The 22,146-nt window shown below is 45.1% G+C and overlaps 1 long non-coding RNA gene across 1 annotated transcript; it reads right to left on the reverse strand.

Annotated features, from left to right (window-relative positions):
* Window positions 535–21,872, reverse strand: LOC110406620. The gene is made up of 3 exons (XR_002443531.1): window positions 21,804–21,872; window positions 1,551–1,616; window positions 535–1,126 (listed from the first exon to the last, which is right to left on the reverse strand). It is a non-coding gene; the product is annotated as an uncharacterized LOC110406620 (long non-coding RNA).

Below are 22,146 nucleotides of genomic sequence, written 5' to 3' on the forward strand. Positions count from 1 at the left end.
TCAGGTCTCCAGGGGTAGTGGCTGGTGGCTGGGCAATAAGGATGGGATGTTCTGATGGACTGATGGAAAGCAAAGCACCCCACAGATGGGAACTGGCAGGCTCTGAGGGATAGAAACAAGGAAAGCAAAGGGAGCAGCCACACCAGGATAAAAAAAATGAGCCATCTGGGTTATCTCATCTGCAGCAGTTCTGCTTGGGCCTGCCAATGAAAATTCAGGAGTTGCTCATCTTTTGGGAGGCAGAAAATAGGGCCTACATGTCAGTGCTATGGTCCATCAGAAGCACTTCTCTTTACTAGAACTCTGCTGGTGTGGGTGGAGCATCCCCATGCAGTGCACAGTGGGGAGAAGGCTCTGCTGCGAACAGAAGAAGGAGGGAAGTCCTGAAACGTGTCCAAATGACATACACTCTAGTCCAACTCCTCTGCAATGAACAGGGCTACCTACAGCTGATCAAATGCTCAGAGCCCCTCCAGCCTGACCTTGAATGTCTTCAGATGGGAGATCCACCACCTCTCTGAGCAAATCCCTGCCTGTGCCTTATGGTAAAAAAAAAAGTTCTTATATCCAATCTCAACATCATCACTTTCAGTTTGAAACTATTTCCCCTTGCCCCCTTTCCTGAGAAAACCACACAGTTTGCGATGGCCATGCTTCACCCTTTCCTAACAATACTCCCTCCCCTCAAAAAAGGAGCGAGTTTAGAAAGGCAGATTTCATTTGAGCAGAAACTGAAAGAGACGTCGTAAAGCAGAGGCAAAATGAGGAAGAACAAGAGTAAAAAGAGGCTGTAAATTTGTCTCCTACCCCTGTGCCCCTTTATCCTTACCCCCAGCACCTTAGCCAAGCATTCACCCCAGCTACAGGCAAGCTGGCAAGACCCTGGGAAGCACTGCTGCTTCTGCCACATTGGTGGGCACTCATTGCATGTCATGTCATGCATTACAGCTCTGCTTGTCCTCCTGTCATCTGTTTTAGCCCCTCAGTGTGATGCAGCACCTGTAGCTCCAGCTGATAACCACTGCTGAGCTCCCCCACTCCTGCTGTCCTCCAGGTGGGTTTTCAGGTTGGGGCTCCCACCAATGGCTCCAGAAAATTGCAGCCAGGTCTTAGCGAATCGTGTTTCCTAAAAAGGGAAAAGCAAACAGAAAAGCCCAAAGATGATTACAAGGACAGCCACAGCTTGCTCGTTTTGCTGGATTTAATTTGTTGATATGCTAGTTTTCATCAGAAATGTGTTTTCCGTATGTTTTATTTAAAATATTGGTTTAGCTGCTTGGAAAAATGAAGGCGTTTTAGTCTGCCCACCTTACCCTCCAGAGAAAATAAGTTCTTAAAGGTAGAAAAAGGGAAAAGTGGAAAGCAAATGGAAGAAAATGAAGCCTACTTCTGCTGTTCCTGTTGATTGCAAAGCCAGTTCTTACTGGAAAAACATATAAAAAGAATGTTCAGTAAAATAAGAAGTTAGTCTCAGCTGGGATTCTAGGAATAGGTACAGGCTAAGGTGGTTAGCTCTATAAAACATATTTTTTTAATCCTTTGCAACTCACCCATTTTGTCTTACATAAAAGTACTGTTCATCCTTTCCTCAGACTGAATACTTCATCTTCCCTTGGCTAAAAAAAAAAAAAAAAAAAATTAGAGCCTTCCTTTGAGCATCTCTACAACCCTTCTGATTTTCAGCCCAAATCAGTGATTTGCAAAGGTGTTATTCCAGTATCTAGCAGGCGCCCTGCAGAATCCAGGGATAAATATGCTCCTTTTTGGTCAAGTTAAAGCCTCTTGATGGGATTAAAGCTCTCTTGAAATTGCAAAAAGTAGATGGGAAATGCTTCATGAAAAGCTCACTGTCTGGGAGCAGAGCAATCTGGTGTAAGAGAACGATGCCTATGATTATTTGACACCAATACATTTGAAGGCATTAGGCTTTTGTTAAGTGTGTAGTTAGGCAATCAAGCCTTGGAATGTGTTAATTTGTCGGATTGGGTGTGATTAGAGTCTGCAATGAGGCTATTTTGCTGTGATATTTCTGCTATTGCTTAGCCTGACATCACGGATTCCTCTGAAATAGAGTTTAGCAGTGTTTTCAGTGTGGTAGCAATGCCAGTACACATTAATTCATGACGGACCACAGGAATATGGTACTCCAAACGCATTGCATGATTTATAGCCATGTAGAGCTCAGAGTAAATGTAAGAGTAAAATGTGTTGGGCTGTGAAGGGACAAGTAAGGTAATGGGTCTTTGGAGACTCCTCCACAACGATAACTTCACTCTGTAAGCTGTATTCTGCTGGGCCAAGGCAGCAGTAAGCATGGAAGAGGCACAAGCTATCAGCAAAGATTTGCTTTATACACAGCCTTGTTCAGTATATTAGTAACCACCTCCAGTTCTCCTCTTGGTTTCTGCCAGGTTAAATGCACCCGGGATAACCACAGCCTGTAAATCTTCAGACCTGCAGGTGTGACAGAGGTGATAATTCTGTTGCTTGAAGCCCCCTCAGGTCCCACCATACTGGACGTGAGCAGCTCTTCCATGTGATGGGGCTGAGAGGATGCTGTCCCTTGAGGAGCCCTCTGTTTTCCCAGGGCAGGTGGTCCCCTGGTGACCATCTCTCCTGCATGCAAGTGCACCTGCTCTCATCCCCCAGCAAAGAGGAAGGGAAGGAAATTGGAAGGAATGCAGAGGTGGGAGCTGGGTCTGTCCAGGTGCATTGTTTGCAGCTCCCACGTCCTCTTTTTCACCCCCTCCTTTGGGGCTCCCTTGACTGACCACATCCAGCAATAACAATGAAGCAGATTCCTCCTCATACAGCCGAGAATCCAACTCTTTTTTTTTTTTTCCCTTTCTCTTATCCGTTTACCATCTGATCATCTCTCTTCCACCATCCTGGAAATACTGGAAATGCAGACTGTTCCTGCCACCTGGTTAATTTACACTCTGGACAACCACATGCACATCAAATCACAATGTCCCATTAGCATCCAGCAGTACACAGTTCTGAAGCTGGCTTATCAATATGGATTATACTGAATAAATCAACAAGGTGAAGCAATCAATAGCAACACTTCCAGAAGAGGAAACAGAGCTGCTTGGACAAGAACACGCATGTTTTCCAGGTTTTTTAATGCCTGTGTCACCAGCACTGCACAGCATCCTAGGTGCACAGCACCCATGCTAAGTGCAAATGGAAAAACGGGCATTTTTCAAAGCTTGTGGAGCAACAGTTGGATGTTTGGTGTAGGTAGATGCTTCCCTTTTTGGGGTGTGAGCTTCTGCAGTGCAAACCTTCACAGCTTCACCACTGGAATAAAACTGGTAGATAGGACAGCTTGTCTTTATTCGGCAGGAAAAGGTAAAGATAAAGGCACTGTGGTGTGCCCATCCTGCTCCTGGTTTGCAAATAAACTTCCCAGCCATTTCCAGTCAACAATTGCCATCCAAGCAGTTGAAGCTGGTCCTTCATTAATCAGCCTCCCAGTTTGCCTGAGGCTTGCTCTAATTGATTTATTGCAGAGCTCCTGTTCTCTAGGAATCATAAATAACAGAAATTTACAAAATTTAACTCCAACATGTCAATGCAATTTTCAGTGGTTTTCCGATTCTTTATGGTTTAGCAATGTGCAGGGGCACAGCAGTACACTCAAACCTCCTGATGCATGCAAGAAGGCAAGCAGCTCTCTGTTTTACACACCCTGATCTAAGTATTTGGGAGAAGACAGTTTTTTATAAGATACACATTTTGTGCTATGGTCTGGTTCCCAGATCAGTCCTTAGACCATTACAAGCCATTCTCAAGGATGTCAATGAAGCTGGCTGGCTTAGTAGCACTACAAGCTGATTTATAATTTAGTTTCCATGGGCTGCAAGGCTTCTAAAGTTACTGTCACATGTAGCTCCTGAGCAAACACCTGAGAATGCTATTCCCCTAAAGCCACTTAAGGCAAGGAAGGCCCTTGCTCAGCTCTTTGCTCACACCCTTTTATGCAGATATGGGCAGGTGATGCTGGGGAGCTTTGAGTGAGTGCAGCTGGGACTCCCTCTCACCTGCACTGTTTGCAGGAATCCCTGCAGGTTCTGTTCTTGCCTTGCTCACCTCATTGCTGCTGCTGCAAGGCTTGCCAGGGACACTGGTACTTGCTAGTGAATCACTGAGGGAGATGGAGCAAAAGCATCACCTGAAGAGCCAACACCGTGTTTGCACAGCTCATCAGAGGTGAGGGCATTTGCACAAGCTGCCCAGGCACTAGGAGGTAGGAGAAGGAAGTTGCACAAATGTTGTTATTAAATGAGTTATGACTTAAAAGAAGCAGCAATCCAGACTTACAGCGCATATTTGGGATCAGAGCTTTGAAGCCTCCATTCAGCTGCTCTGAAATGTACCTTTTGATAACATTATACATTAAGCTTCTCTTCAAGTTCGCACCTCTCTTCATTCTTACCCTTTTTTTTTTTATGCTGCAGCCTTCCGAACATAAAATTCAGCTGTTTGCTTCTGTGGTGCACATGATTTTTTTGTAATAAATGTCATCCCATTCATGCAAGAAGGAGAACTTCTCACTGTCCCTGATTCTGCAAGAAGAGCAGCAGTTCTCATACTAAATCATGATATAGGCTCATCTGCAATGAGATGGTCCTGATTTGCCTTCTGTGTCTCGTAACACTAGATAAAATTGAAAGCACCAGGCAAAAATGAAGTGTTATCAAGCGAGGACTAAGACCATCTATAGTAACTGTAATCCAAATTGGATTAATTATTTGCAGAAAGCACTCGAATGGCTTGTATTAGATCAAGGGCTAAATGGGTTGAAGTGGGTCGTACAATTTCATGGAGGAATAGGTTAGGTGAAAAGGGGATTTGTCAATGAGCAAAACTTTATTAAACAGCTGCTAATTAAAAACAAACTTGCTACGAGGGTGTCTCTGCACTTCTAAATTCGGTATAAATCACAATTTAACAGAGTCCCTTGGAACCTGACAGCACATAAAAAGCAACTTCATAGGCAATCTGTCCTCCTGCAGCATGGATGGGCAAGGAAGGATCTGACAGACAGATCGCTGGGGATCCTGCTCTGCTGTTCCATGAGTTGGATGGATGCAGGTGCTGAGATACTGGCATTAATGCAGGAAGCTGGAGAAGCCCATCTGGAAGGCATCCAGCCAGACAGCTTCATCCACTGAAGGTTTGTTGTAAGGCAAACTTTGTGCAAGTTATTAAGGAAACATGCGAGCAGTGTGGGATGTTCACATGACACATTATCCTGCTTCAAATCCTTAACCAAACTCAGTGCTGCTTTTCAGTTCTCCACTCTGTAAATGCCTGCCTTCCCCTAGTGCACTTCTAGTGGAGCTCATAGAGGCCTTCCAGTTACTGGGTGTACTGAAAGACTTGCCAAGTCTTCTCACGAGACCTTCACCCTTTTTTTCTTTCCTCAGCTTTACCGATTTGCCTGGATTCTCTCCTCATTCCAGTTCCCCACCATGCACTCTGGTTTTGACTTCTTTCTCCCGTAGTTTCATTTCTATTTCGTCCAGCTGCATTTTTCTCCCTGCCTGTGAGCCCAAACTTGCTCTGAATCTTCCAGGACTCAGCAGCTGCAGTCACCATGAGGCACTTGCCAGCCTGATCCACTTGACTCCTCTGACCTCTCTAGTCCTGCAGGTACATTGCTCTTCTTTCCCAATTGGCTGACCAGCGCCATCATCTTCTCATCTCCTTCCTCACCAGCAACCATTGGTATAAATATCAATAATGATGAATTATGAATTGGCTTAGTGCTACTTAATAATTTACTCATTACTTTAAGTTCTTCCAGCAGTCTGTTGGAGCCCAGTGCTTAGCTAAAGAATTCAGCTTCAGACTTCTTGAATATTCTCAATCGTATTCAAACAAACAAATAAGTATGGAAAACTTAGAAAAATAATATAAAATTGATCTGTGGAAGGAGTAACTGTGAAGTGTCTGCATTTAAGAAAGGTGAAGTTTGATCTGGGAGAAATAATAGAATGTAATAAATTCCGCAGACAATAATCAGGAACTTATCTCAAAGTGCCAGTCTTACCTCATTTGCTATTCTGGGAGGATGATTTTGTTATCAATAATGAAATGAACTGGCTCCTTCATTTAGAATCCTGCTAATAGCATGCAGGCTCTTCTGTGTCCATCTATGCAGCAGACTTAAACAAAAGTTAATTCTATGCCTAAAACTGAAGCAAGCTCCTTCACACATTGTCTTCGGGGGCAGCAAGCAGCAGTCTGCTCTCCCCTTGCTAACACACTCAAATTCCTTTGAGTAGGAGATCTGGGCTGAGGTCCATCAGGTCCAGCATCAAATGCAGGACTCCTGGGGGAAAGCCCTCCTTAGAGGCAAAGGTCCTCCATGGCCCCGTTTCAGATAAAAACTGCTGATGCCTAAAGCAGAAAAGTTTCCCTTTTGTATAATTCAACCATATCTCACATAATGATGGCAGAAAAACATTAACAAAAGCTTTGATCCTCCATCTGAAAACCACCCAGCACTTTGCCTAGGGGGCATCTTGGCTCCATGCTAATTCATTAAATCTGGGAACATAATTGCATTGTTCTATATTCAGCTGCCAGCTACTGCATTTTGTTACAGCAACAACCCATTCTCAACCTCCTCTAGCTGACCAAGCAAAGGTTGGCATTTGGCACTCAGGGATGTCCACTGAGTATCTTAGCTCTTTTAGGGTCAGACCCCCAACAGCTATTCAGAAAGGCTAGGGAAACTTTTCCATACATCGTAATTAAAGAGAGTTCTCTAATCAGCATTAAGACTAACACTACTGGGAATGCATATCAAGCACTGAGGACAAATAAGGCATTCTTATCAATGCACTGCACTCCTCCTTCCACAGGGAGCTGAAGCATGAGGCTGGAGAAGACCTCCATGGTCACTGGCTTATGTCTTCCCCAGCAACAAACCATACCATGGAAACTCTCCTGCAAACAGGTCAAGCTTCTCACGGAATCAGCTGGATTTTAGCCACAGGCAGATACCCCCTCCCATTACCCCTGGCCTCCCAACGCAGCCTGCAGGTCGGTGTGAAGAAGTGAGCACCATGGGAGGGAAGATATAAAAACCATCCATTTTCAATGTGTTGGAATTGTCCACTTTGAAGAAGCTGATACAGCAGCTCTCTACATCTTTCCAGTCAAAAGATGCTTACATTCAACATAATTGCAAACACAGGCTCAGCCTGCTCATTAATCACCACCTAAGAACATGGCACCAAGCAGATGTAGTGCTGAAATAAGAGACTGCATCCTGAAGCAGAAGAGTGGAAGAAATAGTGCTGCAAGGAGAGAGGGAGCAGATCAGTAGATCAAGGGCTGGAGCATTCCAGAAATGAAGAGACAACTGGGAGAGACTCAGAGAAGTTTGGTTTTTATCAGTCAAGTGAGCTACAAAAGTGAAGATGAGCTACTTTTCATTTCACAGGATCAAAAGCACAGCATTTGTTTAGAAGTGTACACTGAAATAAAAAAAGAGAAACCTGGTTATCAGATGGCGAATAACTGAGAAAGAATGAGTGTAAATATTCTGCACAGTAAGAAGAAAATATTTTTCTTGAAAGTACCAAAAAGCAGCTGCATTTAGTGACTCTTACTTCCCCTTCAGTGTATACAGACCCAGGTGGGTGCACATTAACGCAGTATCCAAGTTACTGCAGTAGATATAAGAGAAATACTTGTCTATTAAACACAGGCTCATAACATTGAGATCATATATCATTCCTACTACAGGTCTCCATGAGATGCTTGAAGACAATATTTGTTTGGATTTTTTTCTTTCTCTGTGATGTGTAACAACAACAACAACAAAAACCCACCAAATTACTCAACAGCACCTTTGAAATATGAATGGTCTCCAGGCAAAATGGTATGGAGTAGACCAGAACAGGAGCCCCACGGGTAGGATTCACCTGCTGTAACTGAGATAGGGCCAGGTCAGTTGTCCAAGCTGCCACTGCAGGTTCCCTTTATGACCAGCAGGGAAAAACAGATGGTGTTTGAACACCTCCAGGTGCTCAAGGCTCTCCACTGGTTTTATAGGGCAAGACTAGCTATGACTCAAAGCTAACTCCTTGACATCTAAAGCCTAAGGTTAAATCTTTCATCAATTCAAGACTTCCAGAGGAAGCAAAGGCTGAAAGAGCTGAAGTATTGACAGCAATGTGTAATTTCTCCCTTTTGAACTGCCTCAGAGTACTGCAAAACAGCAATTATGATCCAGATTTCTTTATAAAAGAGCTCCTGGAAGGCCAGAGAAGCAGATACCAGCAATAGGGTCTGCTTGAAACTATTCTAAAGAATGGGGTAAATGGAAATAATTAGATAGACAGAGATAATGATGATATGTGGGGGAATCAAAGAAAAAATCTCTTTGAATTTCCATAGCTCTCCCAGAAAGAATCCTTCCCAGAGGTAGTGGAAGAAATGCATCCACCCTGGGATAAGAGGGCTGGTCCTAACATGAACAGATAGCTGCTTATAAGATGGGAAAATAACATACCAGTGGCTGGATGTCACCAGTGGCTCAGGATACTTGTAAATGACCTGAAAGGACCATGAATGTGAGACAACAATTCTGATGTATTAACTGATTCCGGATTGTAAAGAGGGCTGACTGCAAAACACTGGAGAAAAATCTGCAAACGCTGCCTAGATGAGAAAATGACAACTGAAAATTTGGCACAGATAAACATGGAATCATGCAACATGAGGAGAAAAGCCCTACACTTCCACCCATAATTGCAGGTTTTGAGTTAGCTAGTGCTGCTCAGGAACAAGTTCTTGAAGACATGAGATGAAGAGAGATTTAGAGGTTTATGGCAGACGGTCTCACGAAAACATCAGCAGAGAAAGGAAATTAATGTTGGAATGTATTAAGAAAGAATAAAAGAGCAAGACTGGAAAAAGAGTTATGCTGTGTAAATCACTGATGTGTCTGCATTCTCAGCACCGAGTTGCCCTCTTGAAAAAGATGGAGTAGTGCTGGGGAAGGATCAGTGATGGACAATGTGTATAATTGGAAGTCTGGAATAAGAATCATGGATCTCTTCAATTAGAAAAAAAAAGTGACATGAGGGGAAAAAAATGAGATTTGGAGGTGGACTGGAGAGGGCACGTGACTCATAGGGCATGGGAAACAAGGAGCATAGGACTGGCATAGATAAGGGCAAACTCAGAAACGATGGAAGATGAGCTGTGGACTTGCATCACCCCATGCAAAAAATGAATGTGAACCTTCAAAAAAGCACAACAATCAGTGTATGAAATAGCTCTGAAAAGCATTAAACATGGGGATATTATCTTCTCCCATGTGGTCCCTGTGCTGCAAGTCACTGGAGGCTACCAAGAAGCACTGGGGAGGTACCGCTATGTTTCCTCTCTTTTCAGTCTTCTCTGTATCTGCAGAAACCACTGCTCTGAGCAGAACCATCTAGTGGCCATGCCTTGTCTTCAGGAAAGCCATTCAAACACGAAGCAGAAGTCTGAGATTGCTGCAGGTAGTGAGTGAAAATAATTGTAAATCATATCATTTCGCAGAAGACGTATCCATCATCTACAAGAGATGCATATTATTTATTTTTGCCTTTCATGAGAGCTTGTTACATTAAACTATTTTGTACATGTTTGATCTCTTCTACTATTTCAAGGGGCTACTAGACTCACTTAACAGTTATTTATTGTAGAGACAGAAATGGAAGGAAAGCTGATTTTTAACGCTAGAGTATCATTTACTGTCTGGATGTGCATAACCATGAGAAATTATTAGGTATGGGCATAAAGCTGTAGAGTTTGAGCCCAGGGGTTATTGAAAGATGCCTACACAAAAATAGCTCCAGTACGCATGCCATGCAGGCAGCCTGCACAGGAGATAAAGTATACCTTTCGGCAACTATTTCTCCAATTACTCACTGAGATAGAAACATATCTCCAGAACAAAACCCAGACCCCAGGTAGACGTTGCCGCTGTATACCACTGGACATTCACACTCAGTATGTTTCCGTCAGACTCCTTAGTTCTCCTCAGACCTTATATTTTCCAAGCTCCTCCTTTTTTCCTTCCCCTGCTCCTACCTGCCCACCGTGACAGGCACTCAAGTTTTCTAGATGCTTAGTCCTGAATTGCCAGTTGACTCAAACCACCAACTTGTACTTACCGCTTTTGTGACTCATGTTTATTAAGCACACACACAGCACCTTCTGCTTTCATACCAACTCAAACAAAGCCAGCCTCACTTCCCATGCAACCACTCTTCCTTTCTCCCACAAAGTCACATTAGGTTTGGGGTTTGGTTTGCTTCTGATTTCTGTAGAACTGTAAGAATGTCTAGGGATATCCGCATCCCACATACGATGAGCTGCAGGCAGAGGTCAAACCCACTTTATCACTGTGGCATAGGAGTGAAGCTATTTCCTACAGGAAGCTGCCTGGTTTTATTTTGGCAGATATCTTTTCAGGACTTTCCCTTGCTTTGCTTCACACTGGTTTCCCTCCCCAGGGGGCACAGATCCCACTGAAGCATGTCACACTCCATCTCAGGGGCTTTCAATGTGTTTTCTTGCTGCTTTTATGCCAAAAATTTACCTCCATGAAAACACCACTGGGAGTGATAGGCTATCATTTGTACCCGGTTTGTACCTTCTTTTGATCCCCTTACTACTACCACAAATTGATCCAGGATCTGTGGCTGCTGCAAAGCAAGCAGAGGTACAAAGCTGCAGTGCTGCTCCCAAAAGCACACAGCTCCTCACCAGAGATTTGAGCATCGGTTGGGTGGGAGAGGAGATGTGATCAATGCAATTTCATGGGAAAAGAGCAGGAGAGAAAAAGGAATGAAGAACACCTAAAAAGAACCCAAACTTTAAAAGCACAGTGACAATATCCCTAACGCAGGAGAAAAACAAGAATTAATTGTACTAGGAGAAGGCTGTGGCTGCATGGGGTAACTTACAGCGGCTTGGAAACAATAAAGGGAACATATCAAAGTGGAAGCGAAATGTGAAAATATATGAGCAGAAGGTCAGCGTGCAAGAGAAGTGAATGAATTATAATTAGGAAGGGACAGAAAAGTTGTGAGTAGATAAATATTTAAGAAAGAAGAAAATGAAATAAATCCTTGGATAGTTCCACGCAGTGTAAATAATAGATGACACAGAGAAAGCTTAAGTATTCCGTGCACCCCTCACTTAAAAATAAAATGCTATTTTTTTTTTTTTAGCAATTATTAATGCGATTAATTTTAAGAGGGGAAGAAGGAAAATGCGAGTTCAGCCCAGAGGGCTGCCCCAGCAGTCCCCACGTCATTTGCCTTTGCCTGTGAGAGCACAGGGAGGAAGAGCAGCATCCTGGAGGACGGGAGAGGAACATTTGCCATTAGAAAGGAGTAATTGGGGAACCAAGGGAAATACAGACAGGTCAGTCTAACCTCAGTACCTGGAAAAATACCGGAACAAGCTGTTAAGCAGCAGTTTGTAAGCATCTGGAGGGTAATAAGGTAATAAGAGCGAGCCCACATGGATTTGACAAAAACAGTTTGTGTCAAACCAATCTAATTTCCTCTTCTTGGCAGGATAAGTGGTCTAGAGGATAGGGAAAAGTGGCAGATGTGCTATTTCTTGGCACTGTGAAGGATTATGACATAGTCCCACAGGGCAGTCTTGTGCTAGGGAAATACCACCTGCAGGAAATGACTGTGGTGGCGAAGCAACCCTGAAAACATTCCTTGGGCAACAGCTGTAGCTGGTTCTCAGCCCCCATCGGAGGCTTTTCCAAACAGGGCTGTGTCTTGTGCTGCAAACTAGCCAATGTTTTCATTCATACCTTTTAGACTAGAATAGAATAAAATTAGCACAACATATTTTGGCAACACCGTCAGTTTCCTGGCAAGTGAAATAAACCTGATGCTTGCTTTTTGGAAATTGAGTTGATTTGTGCTTGTGTCATCCCCAGAACAGGCCATTATCAACCCAGACCTTGTGCTGACTTTCTACAGGTACCAGAATACCCCTCCTTGCCCCACAGTGCTCTGACTTCCTCCTTGCAGCCATCCCTTCAGGGTGCCTGTGCTTTTTGCCATGCCCTGGGCTTCCATCTAACTCCAGGCAGAGGTCTGGAGGAGAATTTACCAATCTTGGAAACAGAAAAAAAAAGCAGTGGAATAGAACACAAAGCACAATCAGATTTGTCACAAGCAACAAGAGAAACATCTATTTTTTCTCCCATATCGTTCACTCGTGATAAATGGTGGAGTTGGTCATCATAGGGGACAGCTGGGTGGCAGTACTATCCAGCTAGATCATCCTTGTGAGAACACTATTTCCCCTCTTTGGATGCTCCTTCAAATTCCATTCCTGCGCTCTTAATGTGTTCCCTAGAGAAAGAGTTCAGGGGAGGAGCTGGAGGAGCAGGCTGCATGCCCCTTCCCAACACAAGACAAAGAGCCCGAACCACTGCTCCTGACACTGCTCTCTCAGACCTCCAGTGGTGGGGGTCCCTCAGCCCACATGTCCCGCATCTCCTGGGAGCACCTCTGTCACATTGGGGTATCACATCAGTACGTGTTCTCAGCAGAAGCCCTGGCGTTTCAGGATGGCACGTTTTCTAAGCAGGAAGGCCTTACATTTCAGGATAAACTGCTCCCTGTCTGTTTCTGTGGAAGATTTGTAACTTTAATACCTTGTGAGCTTTGTAAATATGCCAATTGTACGGTATAAAAATATGAATGGTGGAACTTCTGGTGTGTTCTCAGCTCTCCAAATTGTTCACTCTCAGCCTTTCTCATTCGGTCGTAGGAGAGATAACAGACAGGAACCAGAGCAGGGAAGTTCTGAGACACAAACCTGGGAAGATTTTGAAGTACCCTGGAGGGTGGAATTGGAACAGAATATGACCTTGATGAACTGGAGACATGATCCAAAATAAATACAATCCAGTTCTGTAGAGGCAAATGCAAACAGCTTGGCTTGGGAATGGGGCAGGTGAGGTTACCCGTATCAGCAAAGCATCTCTGAGAATTCCCATCCCTCTCCCCACCCCCTGTCCGTTCATGCTGCCTTAGCAGAAGCATGCGATGATCATCTGTTTGTGGGGCTGCATTACAAAGCATCTCCCTGAGCCCACTCAGAATAAAAATACCTCTCCCTTATTCATTATAGCTCACCTGGCTCAATTCTATGCTCAGTTCGCTGCACAGCCCCACAGCCAGCCCTATCAGCATACCTCTGGGGGAAGTGTCTGCAGCACGGAGGAACAAATGAGCTGCCTGCCCTGCAGAAGCAGAAACTTCACTGCTGAAGACAAGCTGCACACACATACATTTTGAGCAAGGAGAAATCAGATGTGTGAGTACCTTATGGAGAACAGTACATTTGCAAAAGCTAACATAAAGCTTAGAGGCTATGACAAACTTGGTTTGAGTCAGTGGTGTGATGTCTTTCAAAAATACAGCTAACAACAGCAGCAACCTAAACGTAACTTCGGAATGCAGCAACAAGAGGCATACACCAATGGGAGATGGGAGGTCATTGGTGGAGTGCTGTGGCTTTTCTTGGCAATGCATTTTAATAATCGTGCTGGCAGAAGGAGAAGTCAAATAGCTGAAATAGGGGAAAAAGATAAACCTTCTCTTCCAGAAAAGAGGGGAAGTGAGGGAAGACATAGTCCCCCACAAAGGAAAAAGAGCTATGAAGAGCAGCAGCAGCAGCCTGCTCTCCATCTTGCACAGGGTGAAAGAGAAAAAAAATGAACAGCTGATTTTGCATCAAAAAGACTGCAGAAAGATAATAAGAAAAAAAACAACAGAAAATGCTGCCCATGAAGAAAGGGAAGTGCAGAACAGGCTGGGGACATCTATACTGGGACAGCGGCAGGAGAAAACCCCATTAAAGCATCTCTTAAGGGCTGATCCTTGGCTCTGCTGCAGTTCAAGTGGTAGATTAAATGATCTCCTGAGGCTCCTTTCAGTCTTGCATCCTATGAGCTGCGCAATTTTTTTTTAGCATCATACAAAGTTGTTGCCAAAAAAAAAAAAAGAAAGAAAAAATGCTTCAGCAATGACAATGCATCTACAAGCAAGGCGACCTGATCCTGAACTCTGCTCGAAAGTGAACTTACAGAAGATACAGTGAGAAGGGAGAAGGCTGAAGGGACAGCTAACATAATGATTAGGGACTTGGAAAGCAGCAACAAGGTTCTCACGTCGTGGCTTAAATGGAGATGAAATCTGGGGAAGATCACACTAAGCAAACTGGAGGACAATTGGGGGTACTCAGAAGCTTGAGTCCTGCTTGTCCAGAATTATACTTTATTGACACACATCAGATTGAAGACTAATGAGGAAAGCTGGGTAGAAGCTGGGACTGGTTTTTCATTTGTTTTATTGTAATTGGTTTCCGCAACAGATAATTAACTGTGGAACTCACTCCTGTAAGACACGTCAGAGACTGAGGACTTGTCAAGGAGATAGAAAGGGAGAAGTGCTGATATGAACACGAGCTGGAATGTGTGTTTTGGAGGAATAAATGTCTCCTGCTTACAGGTGAACTCAGCCATTAAGCCCCATGGTCAGGAAAGATAAGCAGCCTGCTAGCTAGCATTTGCTCAGGATGGACATCTATTCACGTGGTGCTGCTCACTGTATCAGGGAGGAAACGTCACCAGGAAGATCTATGTCTGCTGAGCTGAAATTGTGCCCTCAGAGCAGGAAGAAACTCCCACGCTATATCCCCAGGCTGCACGTTGGCACTGGCACATCTGGGCACTGAAAAGATCTTCAGATGTTAGCTGTAGGGGAACACATTGATTTGCGAAGTTGCGCGGAAAAAGAAGACATTATTGCTTAATATTTAAGCACACTGCCTACAATAAATAGCTCCTCATGCGAAAAAGAGCCCCCCACCTGCTTCCTAGCTTGGCTTTATCACCGTGAAATGGAAGCGGAGTTCAGCTCCACCGTGATGGGTCTTTTATGAACTGGCGGTTAGAATTTGATGATAATAAGTCGCCGTGTGACGGCAAAGAAGCTTCTCAATTGAATAAATATGTATCTTAAAATTGTACCCAGCAAAACCAGTGGGCAGGAAAAACAGTAGGATCCAAAACCTTTATTTCCAATACATTTATTTTATTTTTGTTTTAGGCCTTCTTGCCCCTCTAGCAAAGGTTGTAAATTATTTAACTGCTGCAGCTCAGACTTCTCTTTTTTACTGTCTAATAAACTCTGGGAAACATAAATCCATTTTAGGTCCTTTTTAAAAATAATTGAGAGCGGTGACAACCAAAACAGGAATTGCAGCAACAATTCAAGGCAGGGCATCAGTGAGCTGTGAACACACCAGGAGATTTCAGCAGAAAGCTTATAAAGGAGGCATTTTGCTTATTTCTGACCGTAGATGTTTCTTTCCCTTTTTAGATTTAAATAATTTATGGGTTTGATGCTTGTTCTGTGTCTCTTGGTTGCATGCTTCCTATTAAACACATAATTCAGGTGGTTACATTATGGTATGCTGGGCTGCTTACACTTCAGCCAAATGATGTGGAGAGAGGCAGCATTAACTTTGTGGGAATGTATCGGGACGTGGAATTCTAAAGGTGGGATCAGGTCACCACCTGATGTGATCAATCCTCTTTCACCCCCAGAATTCAAAGAAGCTGCAATTTCTCGAATACGGGTCAGCAATTGTTTGTCACTTGGAATGGTTAGCGTGTACGTTTAGCTATTGCAGAAATAAAAGGAAGAAGCAAGGGCAAGGAACGCATGGGCAGAAGTGTTTCAGAACCGTGGAGATGTGGCACTGAGGGACACAATCAGAGAGCATGGTGGGAGTGGGTTGGGGTTGGACTTGGGGATCTTAGTGCACCTTCCAACCTTAACGATTCTAAAGTTCTATGATCAGTTCTAGATGAGCAATAACAACTCCCGTACACAGCCCTACCATGTCTCCTGCACTTCGAGGTCCCTTCTGCAGGGAAGGGTGGTGAATTCAGAGGTCTTGGAGGGCCTATGTTCCACCTTTCCCACCATCTTGCACAACTTCTGCTGGAGGTAAGGCAAAAGGATTTAAAAGGAGCAGGTAAAAGGCTAAGCAGGTGACAGCTGGCATGAAACCTGCCTTATGGTGTCAGAGGAGAGACATGGACAGAATAGATGCATGGTTCTGCATGGAGGAAAGGAAAAAAAAAAGACTTCTACAGCAGGGTAAAATAACGGGGGCTGTGCTGTCTGAAAAGAGTAGCATTGTAAAACAGAGACCCAATGGCAATGACAGGGGATCCAACACTGAAAAAATATAGCTGAGGCTGGAAGGAAAAATGTGCTTTGATGCCAAGATTATACTTTGCTGGGTTAATTGCATGTTAGGTGGCAAAAGCTCGTCTGCATCCCCACAAAGGGGCACAGACATACAGGGTGGGAGGAACCAAAAGTAACACCTGTCCCAGCAGCTCCCAGCCCATCAGAGGAGCCACCGGCACATGCAAGGCCCATCTCCAGAGGCCCAGAGCAGCCCAGGGGGGGCAAAGGCAGATGGGGTCCCAAACTACAGACTTGGTGGATGGGACCCCCATCCAGGTCCCTCCCTGGGCTGTTCCACGCCAGCCTCAGCTCTGTGGTCTGGGTGTGAAAGTCACAATGAGTCAATACCAGAGAACCTTTGGGATTGAGTGCGCTGGGGCCTGAGAGTATGGGACACATCAATGGGTTGCCAGGGGAAGCATTTTGGAATTGTGCAGGACTTATATGGGATGTTTCAAGTAGGAATCCTCTGTGGAAGAGCTTATGAGCAGTCTATGCTTTTTATTTTACATGACCAACAAAGTTTTTAGCAACCGTGGAAAGGCTGCAGGTCTCAGGAAAGTCTGGTAAATGTAAAAGAGATGGCAGTCACCGTGTAGCAGGGTAAAAGCATCAGATCCTCAAACGACCAGGAAGAGGATAACACCCATTCGCTGTATTTGTACTTCATAACGGAGCCCCATGAAACATGGAAAGAGGAGGACCTTCCTAGTCTGGAAGGCCATTTAAACCAAACCCCATCTCTATCTGTGATCCGTCATCTTCATTGTATGTTACTATTCTAATCCCTGCATTAACTCCAAATTTCTTAACTAAGACGTGATGGTTCAATTCCCAATCAGTACTGAGAAAAACCAACAGGTAAGAATCTGGAGCCCTAGAAAGAGTATCATTACACAATTATTCCTGCTGCCTAATGATATGATGCAGCACTCGCTGTTAAAGGTTTACCTAAGGGAAGCTAAAATAACATCCACAACACTTCTCCCTGGCCTTGCGGCTCTGCATATAGCTTTCCTTTTATAAAAAGTCAACACAAAGTTCATCCACTGTCATTTGCTCCTTATAAGCAGATTCAACTAGGAGGAAAATGAGCTGCAAGGAAAGGCAGCTTCTTTTCCTCTTCTGACAAGGGTGACCACTCCATTCAGTCATTGCCAGTGGAGTTTAGGGCTAGGCAAGCAAGGGACAGGCTCTGTTAATGACTGCCCCTCTAACACAACCACTAAGACAAAGCCCAATGATACCAAGAGAGCTCTTCATCAAGGACTTATAATGGATCCCATATTCACATGCTCGCTACAACAACAACCTTTCAAAGTACAAAAAAAGCTGACATGGCTGCAGCCCATTCTCAGTGGACACCCCTCCGATCCACTGCCCAGCCACATATGCCCCACAGAAACTCACCTCCATTATCATGACTTTTCTGCTCTCCATCCTTGTGCTCTTCGCCAAGAAAGCCAAATGCCAGCATAAGGAAAGCAAAAGTACAGCCAGCTTGTACAGGAAGATGGCACCCTCCAGCCTCCCCAAGACTGTCACAGCACAAGCCAGATGAGCACGGCTGTCTCCTCCAGGCACAATGACGAAGGGCACTGTGGCTCACCCTGCACATCATCTCTTTCAGACAAGTTTGCAGTGAGAATGGGCAAGCGAAAGCAACTGTTACAGCCCGCTTGTGATGAGAAATTAGACACGGGCTGGCCTGTCCCTCACCTTTGTCCCAGGTCTCTGAGCATCTCCTACCAGTGGCTGTTCCTTCCACACTGCTGCCTACCTTGGAAACATCCTCGCTCTTCTGTGGGCAACCAGCCCACGGCCACCAACACCCAGGGCCACTTTCTGCCTCACTTACCTACATGCACACAAGACCCCTCATAGCGCTGACAGGCTCAGCCCTGCAAATAGCTCCATGGGGATCCCACACCCCATCTCCCCAGCCCTCCCTGCCACCTGCTATGCACAGCTACCCAGCCCTGACCTCTCTGAGCTAATGCACGCCCTGGCACTGCTGCCAGCATCTCTATTACACACTTCCACATGCTGTTATCTCGGCACTTGACTTCTGTTTCCAAGCCAAGCGCAACCCATTTGTGTCATAGCTATCTTGCTTTCAAGTCCTAAATGCACGGAAGTAGGGTAAATATTTACAACTGAGAGCTTAATCAACCACCAGAGAGATAGGCAGACTGCTTTCCTGGTAGAACAAGCTTGTTCACATACATCATCCCATACCATTACTCCAGAGCTTCTCAAGAGTCCCAGACCCCAATTCAAACATGCTTCCTGTATTAATCTGTCTGCACTTGCAGTCTTTATTATTCTCTTTGTCTTCCTGCACGTGCTCTGTGGAGTTTAGGAACCTCAAAACCTGACATCACCGCTTGATTTGGTTTTTCTGGCAATAACACCATATAAAGGTAGATTTTCTCCACATCCCAGTGTCACGTGGAGCTTACCCCATACAGAATTATTTAGCATGTTGATCGCTGTAAGAAGTCACCCAACCAAGACAGTAGGATCAAAGCACCCTTTTTTTCTCCTTAGAGAATGTGTTGCCTAAAACAGACCAAATTTTTCAGCAGAAGAACAGTTAGCTCCTACAGGAGTAGAAATATCACCTCTGGCACATGGTGTGGGTCTCCAGGATGGATAAGCTCTGCAAGTATACATATAGGGAGTGTGGTTATATTGGCATGGATGTCTTTGCATAGCCTTGTAAGGCAGATGTGGATGTTAACGGACATTTGTCCATCAGTGGAAGGCATTACACTTACCTGAGGGCCTATCAACACCCTCAGAGAGCTTTGTCATTCAGGAATAGCTCTGTCCAGCCACCAGGCATCCAGCATAAGGCACCCAGCCCTCACCAGCTTCACCTTGCCTATTGCCATTGTGTTCTTTCACTCCCGATGCTGATTTTAGGAGCTGGTGTCTCTTCCCCTTGACTTTTTCTTCTCCAGCAACAGGAATCTCACCAGTGACACCAGTGCTAGTGGAGCAGTGGGTTCCAGCTGCCACACAGGCTGCAATAGGGGCATATTTCTAATTTCTGGGTATCCATTTGCAGAATACCACTTTAGACTCCGCAAGCTCTCACACTCCCTAGGGGATAACACCTTCTGCTTCACCGCCTCTTCATCAGTGGCCCTGTTGTACCCAGCGGTGTTAGGATGGAGGTCCTTGCAGAGGGCTGCCCTCCCCCACTCTCACACTGCAGGTTGCCAATGTTACTGAGTTTCTATTTCCGTGTGTTCAGCAATTCACCGAATTGGTGACAGATTTTCAGAGTCAGTAAGCGAATGTCTGGCCATGCCTTCGTACTGCCAGCATCCCGACAGCCTGGCCGGCTGAGTTCACACTGGGAGTTCTTCACTGGCCATCGCTGGACACCTCCAGCCCTGCCTGCACTGATGGGTTTCATTTACAGCTCCACTATTCCCTTGCCCTACTTTCAAGACAGCAAACGTTGTTCTTTCTACCTTTTGTGTTTTTTGCTTTCTACACAAAAGTAACCGAATCATAATGCTTGCATTTTCCCTGATCCACCGGTAACTTTGCTTCCCACATCCCTTTAGTATGAGTCTTTATCATGGTTCTGCACAGAGGGATCCAGGGTAGCCACGCTCTCCTTGCTGTTAATCCGGTGCAAGGACAGTTCATCTGTCCTTGCTATTTTGAGGTATTTCCTTAGGGAAAGATCTGTTTCTCTAAAAATCTCTCTGGTAATTAGGAGTCACATGGCCTCATTTATCCCATTCCTCTCTCATCTTCCCACGGTGAAATGATAACAAAAGGCTATATTTTTTGAAAGCCACCATTCTCAGCAACTTACATCTGTCCATGGTCCCTACTTCTTCTTTTTGTAGGCGATGCTTTGTTTTCTTCCCTGCTGTGGGTTTCATTAGGCTTAACAGCTGCCACCATGTGCATTTCACAATGCGCTGGTAAGATAAAAATCCCCGTGTTCCTAAAATTAAACTGGTTCTTCAGCAAGGAAACTATAGAGACTCCAAAACAGTGACAAGGAGCTGTAAGGTAGAACCAGCCATACGCAGAGGAACTGCAGTCCTCCAGTTGCTGAACCCACTGCTGGGCATGAGGGCTGAATCCCACTGGCATAGCCACACACTGCTATAGGCAGTGCTGGAGCACGCTGCTGCCTGGGGAGCGATGGCTGCCCTCCACCAAACCACGTGTACTAAGTGACGTCCCAGTGGAATAAATTGTCCAATTTCTTATTCATTAATTTGACTTTCCCTTCAGTTCTACATTGGAGGCTAATCATTGGTGACAATCCAACTTGTATCTCAGCTAACAGTGGGAAGTTGATCTCTGGTCACAGACATTGCCTTAGCTAGAAATACTGGCTTTCTTGCTGCTGATTCTCTCTTATCATCATGACCACAGTACTTTACCTACTGTTCCTGTTGTTACTACTGGATTGTGACAGATTGTGGTCACAACCAGTGAGTTGAGAGAGATTTTTAACCCTCCAGAAGCAGATCCAATTGGCTGTACATGGTGCTGGGAAGATTCTCCAGGACACATCTAATAACAGACACAGACAGTTAAATGGCCTTCAAGAATCTGTTGTTGCCTACATGGGTGCAAGAAAGAACCAGACGTTTATAAAGTCATCTCAAAGTACTTGAAGTTTCCTCCATGTATTATCCATCTCAGTATTCAACCAGGAAAAAGCACTTCTCTTTCTACGAAGGAAACAAGAGAAATATCCCTCGATGTCAGCTATGTCTAGACTGCCTTCACTAGAGCCAGCTCGGGGCCTCCAGCAGTAACCCATCCCTTGTGCTGCAGCTGGAGCACGTGGGCTGCAAGCCAACCACCACTCCAGCACACTTCGTGCAAAGGGCCACATCACAGCAGGGCTTCAGCTTTGCCGTATATTCACCACTCATCCAGGCTGCTGATGGAATAAACCTGAGAGCAGAAGACCAAACCCAGGCCTTCCCTGCCCTTCACAACTGACTAACCAAGGAAGCAAAGGGCTTAGGGTGTTCCAGTCCCTCCTCCACACCAGACACCAGAGCGGTGCAAGACCTCTAACCAGAAGGCTGACTCTATGCTTTCTTTTCTGAATCTTCCCCTAGCAAGGGTTCAAGACAATTTTTATGGAGGCTTCTCATTCCCAAGCCTGGTGCGCCTTTGTCCTGTCAAAGCGAGCTGCATCTGGAAAAGCACGCTGCTTCCAGAGCCATGGGGCACTGTGGGCACAAAGTCTCCCAGACATGACAGAATGGTCCAACAGAGGGGACCCTGGCCATGCCTGGCAGCCCACAGCTGCCCCTCTGACCCTTCAGAGATGCACCCTGAGACCTGTCTATGCCCCCTCCATGCCCAGAGACAGCATTGCTAGCACAAAACAAACCCAAAGTGTCAGAAGCCCTGAAGAGCCCTGAGAAGAGAGAAAGAACATAGACATTGAGCAGATCAAACAATATCCCACTAGCTTACCCCACTAAAAAGCAGCCAGTCTTCAAATAGAAACGGTGCAAGTAAAAATAACAATACGGTGCAGAGGCATGAACAAAAGGAACCACAAAGCAGAGGCTGGATCGCTCACTGTCCTGCCTCCTCAGAAGTGCCAACCCACTAATCACAGCAGGGCACTGCTCAGCACAGTGCACAGCTGGCCCTGCCTTTGTGCTCTGACGGATCTCCCCAAACCTCAGAAAAAGCAGCTGCACCGCCACCGGCTTACAAACACAAGTCAGGTCAATAAGCTCAACTCAAAATATTCCATTCTAGCCCAGGTTTGTTTGATTATGCAATGTTTTATCAGCACATTCCTCGTGAA

Source organism: Numida meleagris, chromosome 14, assembly GCF_002078875.1.
Source record: "Numida meleagris isolate 19003 breed g44 Domestic line chromosome 14, NumMel1.0, whole genome shotgun sequence".
NCBI classification, from domain to species: Eukaryota; Metazoa; Chordata; class Aves; order Galliformes; family Numididae; genus Numida; species Numida meleagris.